This window comes from Tachypleus tridentatus, chromosome 6 (assembly GCF_004210375.1).
Source record: "Tachypleus tridentatus isolate NWPU-2018 chromosome 6, ASM421037v1, whole genome shotgun sequence".
NCBI lineage: Eukaryota > Metazoa > Arthropoda > Merostomata > Xiphosura > Limulidae > Tachypleus > Tachypleus tridentatus.
Genome location: NC_134830.1, coordinates 12,840,160 through 12,856,013, shown reverse-complemented (window position 1 = coordinate 12,856,013; position 15,854 = coordinate 12,840,160). Strand labels below are relative to the sequence as shown.

Below are 15,854 nucleotides of genomic sequence, written 5' to 3'. Positions count from 1 at the left end.
TTCCATAACAAAATTTTTGAAATTTCCAATATCTATGAATGATTGAAGTTTTGGATCAGTTTCAGTTTTCTTTGTGCCTCATACACATCTTGCAGAAAATTTTGGTTACAAAGTGAAAATTATCACTGTTCAATGCTCAGTTTTGGGATCGCTCCCAGCCCATTACTGGGCTTTTGTAAGTTTCACTAGCATGATTAGATCTACAATGTCAGAATGCCACTTGGTATTTATTCATTCTGACATCAGCATTTTGCCAATTGTAATTTTACCAACTCTCCTAAGATCTGTGTATTAGGGCAAGACTTAGTGAAAGTAGAACTGTTTATGCTGTTAGTGGTTTGCTAGAAATTTTCCTTCTTTGAAAGGAGTGATGGTATAATCTATTTCATGATAGTTTGAATAACTTGAATTTTACATTGTGATGACAGATGTGGTACTGACACGTAGTTGTTTTTTTACTGTTTTATGCACCACAGATGGAACTTTGCAAATAATAGCTGGTAAATATAATATTTTATTCTTTTATTGATTAGCAGTAAATGTGATACAAGATAAAACTGATTATCACAAGACTCATCTTGCTTCATGTTTTATGATGTGATATCAATTATTTTAATCCTTGCTAATATTTGTGCATGACATGTTGTTGACACTGTTTATTATAATAATTTATTCTTGTACTTGTACAGTAAGAACATTTACATCAAAAATAATTTAGTGATTTTGACTTGAAAGTATTGTCTGTGAAGAGAGCACAAGGGATTATAGAACTTTGTAAGTTAGGAAGCTAAATGCTTCATTTGTAGTATTTCAGTATAAAACTCATAAATACTTTGTGAAAGTTGTCATTAATTTTATTGATATGGGTATTCTTTACTGCCCATTTAAAATTTCATTAAACTACTTTTTATGTTATTTCAATTAGTATAGCATAAGATCTCAGCTAATAATCCATATTTTATGGTGAATAAGTTTTAAGTTCTTAATTCTATAAAGCAGTATCTAAAAAGTCTTGAATTTCCTCCAGTGTGACACAACACATTTTCTCTTGGTATTTTCTATATTTTATCCATGACCTGTCCAGTAACTACTGACTTCACCATTAAATCATCAGTCCTTAAACAAAGCATAATTTTCATAGCTTTCAATTTTTAATTGCAGAGTTATCAAATAGAAAATTAGATTCCTCCTGCTACATCCACCTTTCATATTTCTCTTTCAAGATTTATTGATAGTTGTCTTATGTTTAGTTATATATATTATCTGTAACCAATAGAAACCAAAGTTTTTCATCTGTCAAATGACATTATATTTTATTGTATTCTGAATAGATAATTATGAATTACACTTGAAATAAATCTTTGCTTCACATCGAATTAACATGAATTTGTAATCACTCTTGCCACATAGTTAGGAACCCAGAAAAATTGTGGGTTTAGAAGAAAGTGTATGCTTTTTGTATGTTATTATTTTATGTTCTTTGGTGCATTATGTAATTAAATAAAAAATTATGTACTACACGACTACTACTATTTGTATAAAAAAGTAATGTCAGGTGTCATCAAAAGCAGACAACAAAAAACAATTCTCAAGTAAGTACTTTTATTTCTTGATTTTCATGTTTATTCTTTATTATTATAATATTATAAAAGTAACTAATATATAAAAGTAGATATCTCTAGGTTAGTTAAGGTTAGATTAGGTAAAATAAATAATAAAAATATTTCATGAGGTATGCACATGAGTAGTTCTTGGTCAGCTAATTCTATTGTGTAAAGTGGGCTTATGTTCTCCAACTGATTTACAACTTACAATGGCATGAATAGTAGTTAAACATGGTTCAAAGGGAAATAAAAAATAAATTTAAAAAAATAAACATATTCTGTTTCAAGTTTAAAGCTACTTAGGATAAAAAAAAGGTAGTTTCGTATTACATTTGAAATTATTCTCAAAAGAAAAAAGGTAACTAGTTTTATTTCCATCAGTTTAGTCAAATTGACCAATCATGTATGGAGTTATGGTAGAGAAAATAACATAAAGTGTAAAATAATCCTAAAAACAAACATTTGGAATGTGTAAATGAGGTTTTAAAGATTACACAAATGAAATTTGAAATTTTGGAGATGAAGAAAATTATTTTTATTCTTAACATGAAAATCACTTTTCATATAGGTAATTTTGTTGATTTATTAAGAAAAATATTCTTTTGTATGTGAAAGTCTTATGTTAACTGAAACACTGCTAAATTTTGTGAAGATATACACACTATGTTAAAAGTTACTGGTGTTCAATCTCAAAAGACTTAATGAATACAAAGAAGTCACCTGGTCTATCAAACTGGCAGAGGTTGTGTTGAGATAGTTAAAGCAGTTTAAATACATTTTAAATAGCCTGATGTGTACAGTTTCCTTGTCATCTTAAAATGTAAAAAAAGACAAGTCATTTTAGTTTGATTTGCAGTTTATGTGACCAAGTTCATTATAAAGTTTATACTTCAGTTTGGTTAGTGTGTTGTTGGTTATCAAAAGTAATTAGTTTGTTTGCATTATAATTTTTATCCCATGTGTAAAATAGGTGTTTTGTAAACAATGATGCAACTCATAATTAACCCTCAATAAATACAAGTGACCTTTTAGTGTCGTGATTTGATTCCTTCACAACTACTGGTACTTTAAATTTATAACAACTGGTTTAGGAAACTTTTATTTCAGTATTAACTTTTTTATAAATACTAAAACATAAAGGCTATATACATTGTAAGAAGAAATATTTGTAACTTCAATTCCTTAGCATCGTAAAAGATCCTGTATATAAAAACTAGATTAATCCAGTCAAGAAATCTTAAATTAAAAAAGTAGAGTTATGAAATTGTATGTTATAAAAATTCCATTTACATCTGTTGTGAGAATTTTATATAGATATTTTATCTTCTTCTCATATATATAAAACAGTATTTGCTTAACTTTCCATTCTTTAATCAGGATTGCCATTGCAAAGTTGTTGTTTAATCAGCACATGAATAATAGATTATGTGTCATTTGTTTTTGCTTCACCTGTTTGTTGTTTCTTATGTTTTAAAATAATTGAGAGGAACAGTTATGAATATTCTTTTTATTTTTTAATGTAAGAGTAGAATGTAAAGTGGCAAGAACACAATTTTCACAAAAAAAAAAAAGAAGGAACATCTCCTTAATAATTGCATGACCATTGCTGTAACACAAGATATTATTTTACTTCGTAAACATGAGTTAATCACACATTATATGAATGATGTTATAAGTCACGTAATATCCTTTGAACTACTTCCTTCATTATCAGGAGTAGCCATTCTGCTGCCTGATATCACATAACATGACAAGTTTTCCAAGGATTCTCTTTCTTATTTTTTATCAGTTTATTGACTTTCAAAGCACATCATAAGAAATCAGAACAATTGGAATTTGACAAGTATATTGTTGAATAGTATTCTGTGGATGAAACCTTATAAAGCATTGGCATTCTGGAAGATTATCTTTCCTAAATATAATGTTCACTTTATGAATGTTCCTTTAGTTGGTCAGAAGTATGTTTATGGGCATACACTGGGCTTACTTTAAGAGAATACCACCATGCCATGCATAAGGGCATTACTCCATATTTGCTTGGGTTATGGATTTGGGGCCCATTGCTGTCGGACACACTGCTTTGGAAGTTTTTCAACTTTCATAAAGAACATTGACGGTTCTTTTTCTCTGAAATTTTGTGTATTTTGGTTTTGCAACTTTTAACACAGGTTCTCTCCTCAACCACTGGTATCTCAGTGGTAGGGATCCAATATAAAGAAGTCTAGAATTTATCTCATTTTATTAAAACCTGCATAGGATGTCATATGATGAGATATGATAACTACAATTTATAGTTTCTAAAGTGGAAAACAGCAAAGTGAGTAACCTTAGATTTTATTGGAAATATTCAAATTATGTTGATAATTATTTTTTGGATTTTTTTTAGCTGGACATGTGTATTTTTTCTTATCACATACAGTAAATATGTTACTTCTACTTTATTTAGATAAACTACAAGAGGAGACAATAGCCTTACGAGATGAAATAGATAAAAATGAGGTAGATTGTTTACTTTATATCTTTTTCTTTCTTGTATTAACTGTATGATACCAGGATAGGTTCACCCTATCTGAGTTTTAAATTTTAGAGTTGAAATTTCTTCCATGAAAAAGTTATATTTAATTTTATTCATAAAAAGAAAAAAATTGAATTTTAAATTTTTATTTTGGGTTGATTTTAGTGTGCTCAAAACAAAACCATTAGTGTTTTTGTATATTCTGAACAAAATTATCAATGTACAGTGAGTAAAAAGTTGAAAAATATGAAATAAAAATTAGCTTTTCTTTTTTTTTTAGAATGACTACAGATTGTATTAAGTAGCTAAAATTATTCTTCCTAAGACCTTTAGACCTTTTTAACATTTATGCAACTGCTTTCATTTAACTTTATTGTTTTTTAGATATGTATAACTGGCAATAACAAAACAATCAATCACCTAACAAAGAGCATAGGGTAAATAATCAGTTCAGTTGCATCAAGAGGCAATGACCAAATTACATTCCTCCAAATGTAATCAATAGAATTGTAATTTAGATTTTTAAAAGTTTTACCTAATTTATTAATTTTAGAATTTGAATTAATTTTGTTTAAAATGATATAACACTAAATAAAGAGATATACATAAACAACAAGAAATTTAGCCTTGATGTTTTGTGTTAAGGTATGGTTTGATAAGCCTGTCTTTTCATAGTAAATTATTTTTGTACAACAAATATATGTGGCTTTCTAATCAACCTAAAAATAGATTAAAAACATTTCCATTACTATTTGGAGTAATGTCAGCCTAAACACATCAAGCTTCCTATGAACTGTTGGCTTTGATTGCTAAAACAAAACAGAATATCACCCAGCAAGAATTTAATGCAAATAAACTGGCCAAGCTGAGTCACATTACTAAGTGTTGTCTCAAGAAATTTGTCAAGCTTTTAATAACAATACAGGTATGTTGTACACAAAACAAATAAATATTTTAATAAAATATAGTAAACAATTTTCTGAATTTCCAAAGCCTTACAAACTCCATTTGAATTTAAAATAAAATTTACCCTATGAATAAAATTACTTTTGCAGTTTTCATATTTAATTTGTATAACCTCTATAATCTCCAAATTCAACAAATATTTTTAAGGTAAAAGTTTAGATTGTTATTTATTTTACCCTAACAATAGCACGAACAGTAGTTATATCACCATCGTACAATGATATTAAATTATGAAATAAAATGAGCTTTTTCTCATTCTTTTTAAAGGAAATATTTATTGCCATATTTTCTATTTCATTATCTAAAAAATTTCTTTCACACTTCTTACCTTTTCTCTCACTCCAATATTGATTTTATTGCCTAACTTTTACAACGTTTGTTTAGTCAGTATATCCTCTTGTACTTTGTAACGCACACTTACACGATACAGCTACTGGTGACAATAGTTACCTAAACTCTAATTTATTTTTTATTTAAATTTTGTTAACAGAAAGATTAATGTACTTCTCGACTGTTACTTTTAAATTAAATACAGAAGTCACTAACAATAACATATAATGTCAAAAAACAATAAATTTCACTGATCTCCTAACAAACCTTTTGAATGAGGGAAAAAATTCACAAACTACTATGACCATTAACTCATAGAAAGGAACTGAAACAAATTGTCTAGTGTCTCTATGCGGTCCGACGTCGGAATTTGATCCATGTTAGGATCAAAGGGGGTGTAAACCTTGTCCTCCATATCAAGAGATGGTGTTATTCTATTCGTATCTAAACTTATCCCTTGGTAACACCCCCGTTACCATGTTGTTTTACGTATTGTATATTAAATATTGTCCATTGTGAGGCTCATTCAATGGAAAATCTGCATAATAAATTGCTTACACTTCAGATCTGCTTTTAATTCAACAGAAAATATATTCTTAGACCACTGTAGTAAATGTTCCATGTTCAAATAATACCTTTTTTCTAAAAAATAAACATATTTAAGTTCTCAGAAGGACGCACAAGTGTATCAATTACGAACTATTGACTTTTTACAGTTTGCCTCAAAAGAACGTCCATCTTGGGTTACAGGGTTTTATCGTTTTATTTTAAGACTTTTTACAGGATACATAAGGTATGTATTGTCTTCAGCAAAAGGAAATGCCAATATCTTACAAGGGTTTAATAAAGAGCTTCTACGTTTTCCACATTTGGCGGAAACATCCCACATTCAAGGTTAATCTCCCTTACTCCCGTTGATTGGTTAATTTTTCCAACACCTAAAATCATAAAATCTACACCTTTACTAGTGCTAGAAAATCCCTACTGTAGAATAGATACGACATTTATGTTCAACAAAATTCGAAGGTCAGATATTTGTCTGTGGTTTTATATGAAAATTTATAATGGTGTCAACTACATAAAATGCCACCACAATGTACATTTGTACCCATATTTTGCTATAGAAGTCTTCAGATACCCACTACTCATCCAGGAAAGTTTTCCACCTTTAGCACGCCTATCTGTGGCTTTTAACATAGGTATTTATCTCTAGCATGAAAGTTTGTAAGAAGAGGAAACTGATTTATTATTCAGATATAGCAAACAGTTAACAAACAGATTATTACAAGTGACTCTTGAACTATATTAAACAGCCGCATGTATTTGTAACAATTTATTCTGACACTCAAGCATTTTCATTTTAAAAATAACCACGTGATTTTCAGTTATCTTGCAAATTTATTCTTATTGGCGAATCGGACAGTAGCTGTTGATGAACTCGCCCATGATCTTCACTGCCCATTGCCCAGTTCATCTAACAGGCACCAGCCACTGTTTCTTGAGTCAGGAACTTAAATATTTATTGTCATATTTGGGAAAAAGTTTAAACCTGACACAGTAGAACTTATGTAGACTTCACCTGGACTTGAATTACACTAATGTTTGTGTGAACTTTAAAGGAACTTACATACAATAACAGAGTTAATTTGATTTTGGTAACCTACTGAAACACGTAGAAGCATTTAGATTTTACAATTTCAGGTTTTACCATATCTACAACACATACGATGTATATGTATTATGTTCACCATTGAAAATTGAATACTGGATTTCAGTGTTATCTGTACGTAAATTTACCAGTGGCACATCAATGGAATCCATTTTCTTCTCCTACAGTTTTCTAACCCACCACTCAGACGACACGAAGTGGCACTGGCGTGTTTTTGTGTTAAATAAACTAATTATGTTTTAAACTACACTTGTTTTTGTTTTACTTTATTGTTCATGATCCTTTTGATCTTTCCTAAACCATTCTGAAGCTGCATTTTATTGGAACCTTTCGTTTTTCCGTTAGACATCAGTTAATCTGTGGTCTAAACACATATCGCTCTTGTAATTGAGAGAAAAAGATGAGAAATCTTGTATTAGATGTGAAGTTTAACAATATCTTTCTTTTCAAAAATTACCTTCATCAAAGAATAAAATTTGCTTTTAAGATGTGTTCCTATAAAGCTTAGACCAGTACTGCATGACATTTCGTAAGCGACAGCAGCAATATTGTCAGTATTAAACTGGTTTGAGATGTGGTGATATTTTGTGTAACAAGATACTATATCTTTGATGAGAAAAGTTTTGTGAATTCGGTTTTGCGATCCTAAGACATATGAAGTTAATTTGTAGATATCTTAATAAACCTGTTAACATTTCATGAACATTTAGTAGTGTCATTAATTAATCTTGAGAATAAGAGTCTATCATATACATCGATTTGTTTGCGTTTTATTTATAGCAACGCCACATCGACGATCTGTGTTCACCGAGGGGAATCCAACCCCTGATTTTAGTTGTAACTCCGAAGACTCACCGCTGTCCCACATCGATCTGTGCACCCGTCGTGGTTTTCCACTGATATTACTACTTTAATTTTAAAAAATTCCTAGGCAATGCTTGGTTGAAATGTATATCGTGAAATAGTATTTTTCACATTTTTTCTTGTTTAAAATATATATTGTAAAACAGTTGTCCCCATTTTTTGCGTATTTGTTTCACGTGCCTTTTAATGTCGTATATTTCCGCTGACCTTTGAGTCTATGCGTGGTTCCAGATCACATCCATTTATAATTTAATTTCTCAGCTTATGGTTGAAAAACAACTTTTTTTTTAGCGTGGATGTTGAATAGTGGGGTGCTAGTGACTGACCGGCTTGTCTTCCTTTGGGCAACAGCTCAAAATTAGAGGTGTACTATTATTTTGCATTCATGGCACATTTATTTACAAGTATTTTGGAAATTTGACATCGTACAACCATATAACGCTTACAACTATTTCATGAACACATTTCAAGTGTACTGTAACTCTTTACCAAAATAAATTCAAATCAGATGCCATGTTAGCGTCGCTCACCATCTTTAACACCAACATTAAGAGTGTAATGTACAATTACACGAATAAAGGTTAAATACTAAAGTTTTTTGTTATTGTGATTACTCGATTATGATAATAATCACAAATCAATGAAAGCACCTTCTAGTGATTGTGATTCAGTAGCTGAGTGGACCTTGTATATCCTATGAAGTATCATGATATTTGGGAAACATATTTACCCCAGTGGATTTATTGATTTAACAGTGTTTTCAGGAATTGCGTTTTACTCAGAAGTTTAAAGTGTAGTTGACAGTTATAAGGGTTTTAAATAAAGAACTTTTAACATCTCCAAAACTTATAATGACAAACTTGACTGCGAATTATTTCTTTAAATTAAAGATATTTAGTTTATATTTCGTACTTTTCAAATTTAAATTAATAACCTGAACCCTATGATTTAACATAGACATTAAAAATTAATTGAACTTTTTCAGTCTATCACTGATTTATTTAAAGACTAATAATATTTTATTGTCAACTTTTTGGGGGGGGGGGAGTAATATCGTGTTATTGGATTTCTGCTTCAAAAAAGTGAATTTCTTGGAATGTTAAAATACAAGACAAACACAAATGAATAGAAAACAAAACCATTCTTTATTATATTTCTTGTTACAAACTTGTTAAATACACAACTACATGACTGAGAAAAATCGTGATGTATTATTTAATGTTACTTTAAAAATTATCTTAACATTACTTATCCATTTCGATACACTTATTTTAATTGATGTTTCTGGTTTCTAGATATTTTACAGTTGAATGTAAAACTCAGCTTTAATTCAGAGACAAAAGTTAAGTTATATCAGCCTCCTCCTCCCCTCACAGCTGATCCTTTCCTCTCCTATTTTTAATGTTTGTTTTATTTTTGTATTTTCTATTTTTGGTTTAATATTCCTGATATACTTAGGTTCCTTCAAAATATAAAATACTTTATGTATAGCAGATAAAAAAGAATAAAACAGTAATAGGTACAAAATTAACTACTTTTTCATAAGCAAATTATTATTTAACGATTTAAAACATTACAAAAATTCAAATATATGAAACATGCCCTAAAGTAGTGATATTTATGTTGCATTATTTTCAGTTTACGTTTGTTATTCAAATATTGCCACTACTTAACAGCATTCGAAAAGTAATTTACTTCCAACCCAATACAGTAAAACATGCTGGGGGAACAATACACATCATTCTTAAACAAATCAAGATACCTCTTCTAAATTGGTAAATAATTTTAAAATCAGCCTCCTCTTTCCCTTGGAGCCGATCCGTTCTTTTCCAACACAAGGTATGTAAAAATAATATGGAAGTTATTCCCTCTATTTGTTCTCCAACTCCCCATCATGGATATTGTATACTTTATACTATTATATTGCAACTAATGTTATATTTAATAAATGTCCCTGAGAAGGCATACTGATCATACTGTATTCAATGGTATCATGAGAAACTAGTGTCAATTTACTACCAGTAATTACACAATACACGTGCTGGGTGACGTTTAGATATAAAGGGTACGGAATTTATAGTATTTATATAAACTACAGGATATTAACAAAAACTTGCAAAATAATAGCAATGCAAGTAGTTTTAGCAGTGAAAACTATGAAAGGAGAGACGAAAACCACAATTATTTAAGAAACACAAAGTTACGCTATAATTAGATGATTAGCGGAGGTAAAAAAAACACGGATATAATCGACGTGAAGAGTATAGAATTCTTAAAAACAAAAGCACAAAGTGCTTAGGATACATACTGTTAATGAAACATGTTCACTTATAGTAAGAAGGAAAATTAACTCCTTGGGTTAAAAACAAAGGAAAAAATGTAATGTTTTTGTTTTGTAAGTTATTTGTTACCCGAAGGCGTCATAGAAGTGAAAATAGAAAACTGTTAATCTTACAGTGTGCATTAGTTTTTAAGAAGATTACATCAGAAAAAACCGTCACACTTAATCCTAAAACTACTCAATTTTGTTTTTAATTGCAGTGTAAATAAATACAAATTTAACCTTTTCGCTTTAACCGACTATATTTATTTGATACCACTAGTTATTTATTTATAGCCTAAAGAATTACTTTCAATATTTAACTAATTGTCACAATATAGTCTTCAGTTATATTAAATAAACATTTTAGGAGAAATTAACAACAAATCTGTAGTTTATTCTATTGAAGGATGACGCTGAAGAATAAGACATTGAACACGACTTTATATTCCTGCTACCATTACTGTAGAATTATTTACGATTACAACATCTACCGTTATACATGCGTTTGGGGACGTGACTAAGGTCAGATTTATATAATAAAAATATTCCTCTATTTTGATTTCTGTTTAAATCTTTTCGTATTTCAGAGAAGCCTTTAAGTTTAAATCTATAACTATTATATAAACGTGTTGCACTTATATCTGATACTACTGTGTTAGTAACGTCTTCAGTCTTATGTTTTTTAGAATAGATTCGATCTTGGATGTTGTTATGAAATATGTTATTGATTGTATTATCTGTGGTAACTTGTACTGCTAAAGCTGTATCACAAAATTCTCGAGTGTACGAATCAACAATTTCTGTATACGTAAACACTTGTATCGTCTATATTGTTGTGCAAACTGAAATTTCTGGAAAGTTTTTTTCACGCCTATAAACGTAATCAACTCGACGCGCCAAAATACAATATGTATTTTATTAGTTTGGCGTAGTTAGTGTACTATAAACCTCGGAAGCTATAACTGTGATAAACGCTTATTTATCGGAAACTTCATACATCTGATAAGGCACATTTATCGATTTCAAACATTACAAATCATTTAACTTCAGCGAATTCACATCGGACCTTATAATTATTACAAAGACATTATATAGATTCAGGAATGAAAAACTAAAATTTCAAAATAAACTCGCTAATCGTTAGCCCTCGATAAGATATCAAGTAAGTTCTAGACCATAAAGAAGACTTGATACTGTATGTAAGTTTGTAAAACATTTGTATATAGATCATTATCTGTAATAACCGTTATGGTATTATGGTTTGTATGTTAAAATATAATTGTATTAAAAAAGAAACTGTGTGTATCAATCATCTAAATTACAACTAAACTCAGTTTTAGGCTATTTGAAATTGTAATACGTAACAAAGTTCTGTAATATCAATCCACAAATGTATAAAAAGTTGTGAGCAATAGGTAGCACGCCACTAATGTCAAGACAAACATAAATAAAAGTTTATTTATACGAAGAGTACGAGAACATCAATATTAGCATTGCCATTGTTTTAGGTGTAACTGTTGGCATTTCGTAGCATCTGTTGTTTTAACGTTAAATATTCAGTTATCAAACAGCTTCCCAATTCCATAATTAGTCACATATTTCCACAATTAGCTATTAGTCTCATTTCTTAATACATTTTACAACGATATAATCAGTACCTCTTTCAACCTTAACAACTCTAGACTTCAGATCAAACAATAGCAACAGCAAGCATTGTTAACCACTATGAAGTACTACTGACAGACTGGCATATATATTATTCAATATAGCTTCACAATATGCACAGTCATTGTGTGGAAATAATTAAAATTTTACATAGCTATCAATAATTAATAAACGTATAAATTATAAATCTAGCCAACAAGTAACACGGGAAATGTTAAAAATTAAGTTGTATTTGTTACTACATTTCAATCACCCATTCATCTTGCGTAAAATATCCTTTTTAGAAATTAATTTAAAACCCTGGCCCGTGTTTTATATCGTCGTTCAAATTCCTCAAAGTATTTTTGACATCTGTATCTTTGAATCACAAGCGATCATTCCAGCCTTACACCCACCACCATACTGGTACAGGTATGTTGATGATACAGTTTCTGAATTCACATGTACAGAACACACACTTGGATTTTTTAACCACGTTAACTCGATAAACCCCAACATTAAGCTACCTGTGAATAGAAAAACTAACCAAATACCATTTCTTAACTTCGAGATCACAAGAACCGATACACAACTCAAAACAGAAATCCACAAAAAAAGTCATCCATACTGGATTATACACACATTCCCTGGGACTCAGCACATTAAAAAAACAAACCTCAACATATTAAGACACGAAATAAATACAGCCATAAAACTAAGATCACCCAAGAAAATTAAAGATGAAATTAAAAATTAAAAAAAAACACTTCATCAACATCAACAAATTTCCTCCAAAATCGTGGAAAAAATTACACGCACACACCTACACCAACAATAAACAAACAATAATAAATCAGGATACAACAAACTACAAAACCTTACACTGCTGTATACCATATGTTCCCGACATCAGCGCAAAAAATAACCAACATTTGGAAAAAACTTAACAAAACACAACATTCCAGTAAACACCAAATTTATTCAAAAACCAGATACAAAACTAAAGTTCATACTTCGTAAAAACTACACTGACAAACAAAACACCAACATAATTTATCAAATACAATGCAACAACTGCCACAGTTTTTATATTGGAGAAACAAGCAGAAAAATTAAAACTAGATTCAAAGAAAACAAACCTTCACACGTTTTTTGAACACTACAAATCAAGTAAACACAGCATAACCGTAGAAAGCACCCATATACTAAGTAGGGAAACAAATATAAACAAACACAAAATCAAAGAAGCCCTACTTATACAACAACTAAAACCAGAATTAAATCAGTATAAAGGAACACCTTTATACCTATACTAATTTGTACATTTTGATTTCAATTGGGTTTCTCGTCATCAAGAATTGTTTTGATATCTGTTGTCATATCCACTATTGGAATAGTATACTTGGCATTGTTAAGACCACTATTGGAATCAGTATACTTAGCATTGTTAAGATTTATTTTCAACTCCAGTGTATACTGCAAGACTTAACTTTATTGATGCAAAAATGTTCATGAACAAACTTGAATGTTAAATTTAAAAAAAAAAAACGTTACAGGTACAAAACAAAAAATAATTTTAGTGCAACTGTAATATATTCAAAGTGCAATTCAGTTTATTCAGGTATATTAAGTAGAATAAAATTTTTATTGCATCAGAGGCAAAAATAGTTTGTTCTGTTGCTATTTAGTACAATTCAAGCTCCCTATACACTTCTCTTTGAATAATTATTAAACCTATTCTGTTTACATATTGATGCTAGATGATCAAGTAAGGAATTACAAAAGATATTTTAACCATACTTTAGTTTATAAAATAAAGACATATTTAGTGCTCTAATGAAATCCGTAGCCAACTTCTCATCAATATAAACCGCCAAACAAGTTATTATAGAAAACACAATAACGTGACTGTAGTCTGTCACACTACCATAATAAATACTAGGTCATAGTAAATTATCTTTTAAATAATTAAATATTTTCTACTATTTTCTCCAGACAGAAAAACAGTTGAAAAATACAAGTAACAAAAAATACGGTCTCTCGTGTAGTTTGATTTCGAAACTACACGAACAGAAAGAAATAAACAACATTGTAATAAAACTGGACGTACAACTGGGTATGTTGTTCTTGATCAAAAAAATTCATTGAGTAAAAAATATATATATAAGAGTAAATAATAATAATAATTAGCCACAGGAAAAAACCCGTTTGAAGAAATACTACGAAAACAAAGGATAATTAATATAAATTACAGTAACCAAGTGGGCACTAAAAAAAACAAAAACAAGAGTGCATGGTTATATTACGAACAGTAAATTGGAAGGGTGATAATTGGTAGAGAGTATATAAACTGCAAATAGACTAGAAGATATTTTGAGATGAATGGTTGTTTCTTTTGTGTAAAAACTGTAGATAAAGGGGTAAAATTTGATTTTGATGTGTATATCGCAGATGCAAGTGGTACATAATGTGCGAGAGCTAAATTCACACAGACAACAGATACGGTAGTTGCTCTGGAATATAGAATATCCATTACAGTCAAAGCAGCACAAAACTATACACTAGGGCAAGTGGTATCATCGTAAAACAAAAATACATGGAGCACTGATCCGCATAACTAGTTCATAATTCCACTCAAATATGAGTAAAAAAGGCGTGTACACATGTACTGTTGGTAAGCAAGACGAGTCATAGTTGTTAGAGTAGAGGGAACACTTTGAACTTAGGTGAAAACAAGGAGTAATGGTATGTCAATATTGAATAAGGAAGCACACGATGTGGTCAAACGTTCATTTAACGATACTTTTTGACAGTTGAAAATCATTTTTGTATAATAAACAACCAACTTAAAGATAACAGGTATATGTTTGTACAAAACCACACGGATGTTATTATGGCTGAGGACATATATGATAGAAGCAAAGGGTAAATAACTGTTAGTTGCATCTCATTTTTACATTTACGAGCATAGTATTAGTATTAATATAACACAGGTTTAAACAAACAATACATATTGCTGCTGGTAGTAAAGGTAAAAACAGAAACTCAGTATTGAAGTAAATAACACAGATACAAATGGTAAAAAAATTACAGTGCATATATATTATATAACAAACAATTACATGTAGAAGAAAGAGTGGCTGATGGTAATATCACAGCACACTGTGCGTTTTTTCATTATTGTTGTTATTAGCACACGCGAAACACAAAAGCACGTCTTATATGATTACTCCATTTATTGTTTATAATTGTTAACAATTATTCAAAATTATCCACAATTTGCTATATGAAACTCAACTCAAACCCTAAAAAATACATGTTCGATGCATCATTAGTAAGCATTAAAACATTTCACTGGAAATACCATTCAAAAAGTCCACAGACCTTGTTTTATCTCGAGCAAAAATTATACTCTATAACTTAACAGTTTAAGAGAGAGTACTCTAAACGAATAAGTAAATAATCTTGGAGAGTAAATCCAATCTGACTTGAGTGTTGTTCCATGACCACAATAACAAACTGTGTTGACAAAAGAAAATTTCATTTTAAGAATCAAGAGCAAAGTCAGTTTGTCGTAATGCCCTAGTTAAAACCAATACAAGCTAGGTTAAAAATCAAATATTTGCAGAACACTTTTCGGTTTCCCTAAACATTTTTTACTAGCAAACTAATTTAACGAGCGTTGTAAACAATCATAACGCAAATATTCAACGCCATGAGAGTCAAGTAGAGATAAATCAGATAATTACTGACCACAAAACACCTGCACTTTACCGACAGTTGTTCACGGAAACACTCGCAAAAGAGATGTACTTCTTAACCGTAACACATTAAATGATATGCTTGCAATCATGTAGTCATAGTGCTCTGAAACGTAGACATGTAGAAATATGAGCAGCATCAGAACGTGCTTCTATTTGTACAAGAAAAATATACATG

The 15,854-nt window shown here is 29.9% G+C and overlaps 1 long non-coding RNA gene across 1 annotated transcript; it reads left to right on the top strand.

The window, feature by feature from the left end:
* The first annotated feature begins 304 nt into the window (after window positions 1-304).
* Window positions 305-8,462, top strand: LOC143251943 (uncharacterized). Its single transcript, XR_013028753.1, has 3 exons — window positions 305-500; window positions 4,051-4,103; window positions 7,865-8,462. It is a non-coding gene; the product is annotated as an uncharacterized LOC143251943 (long non-coding RNA).
* The last annotated feature ends 7,392 nt before the right edge of the window (window positions 8,463-15,854 follow it).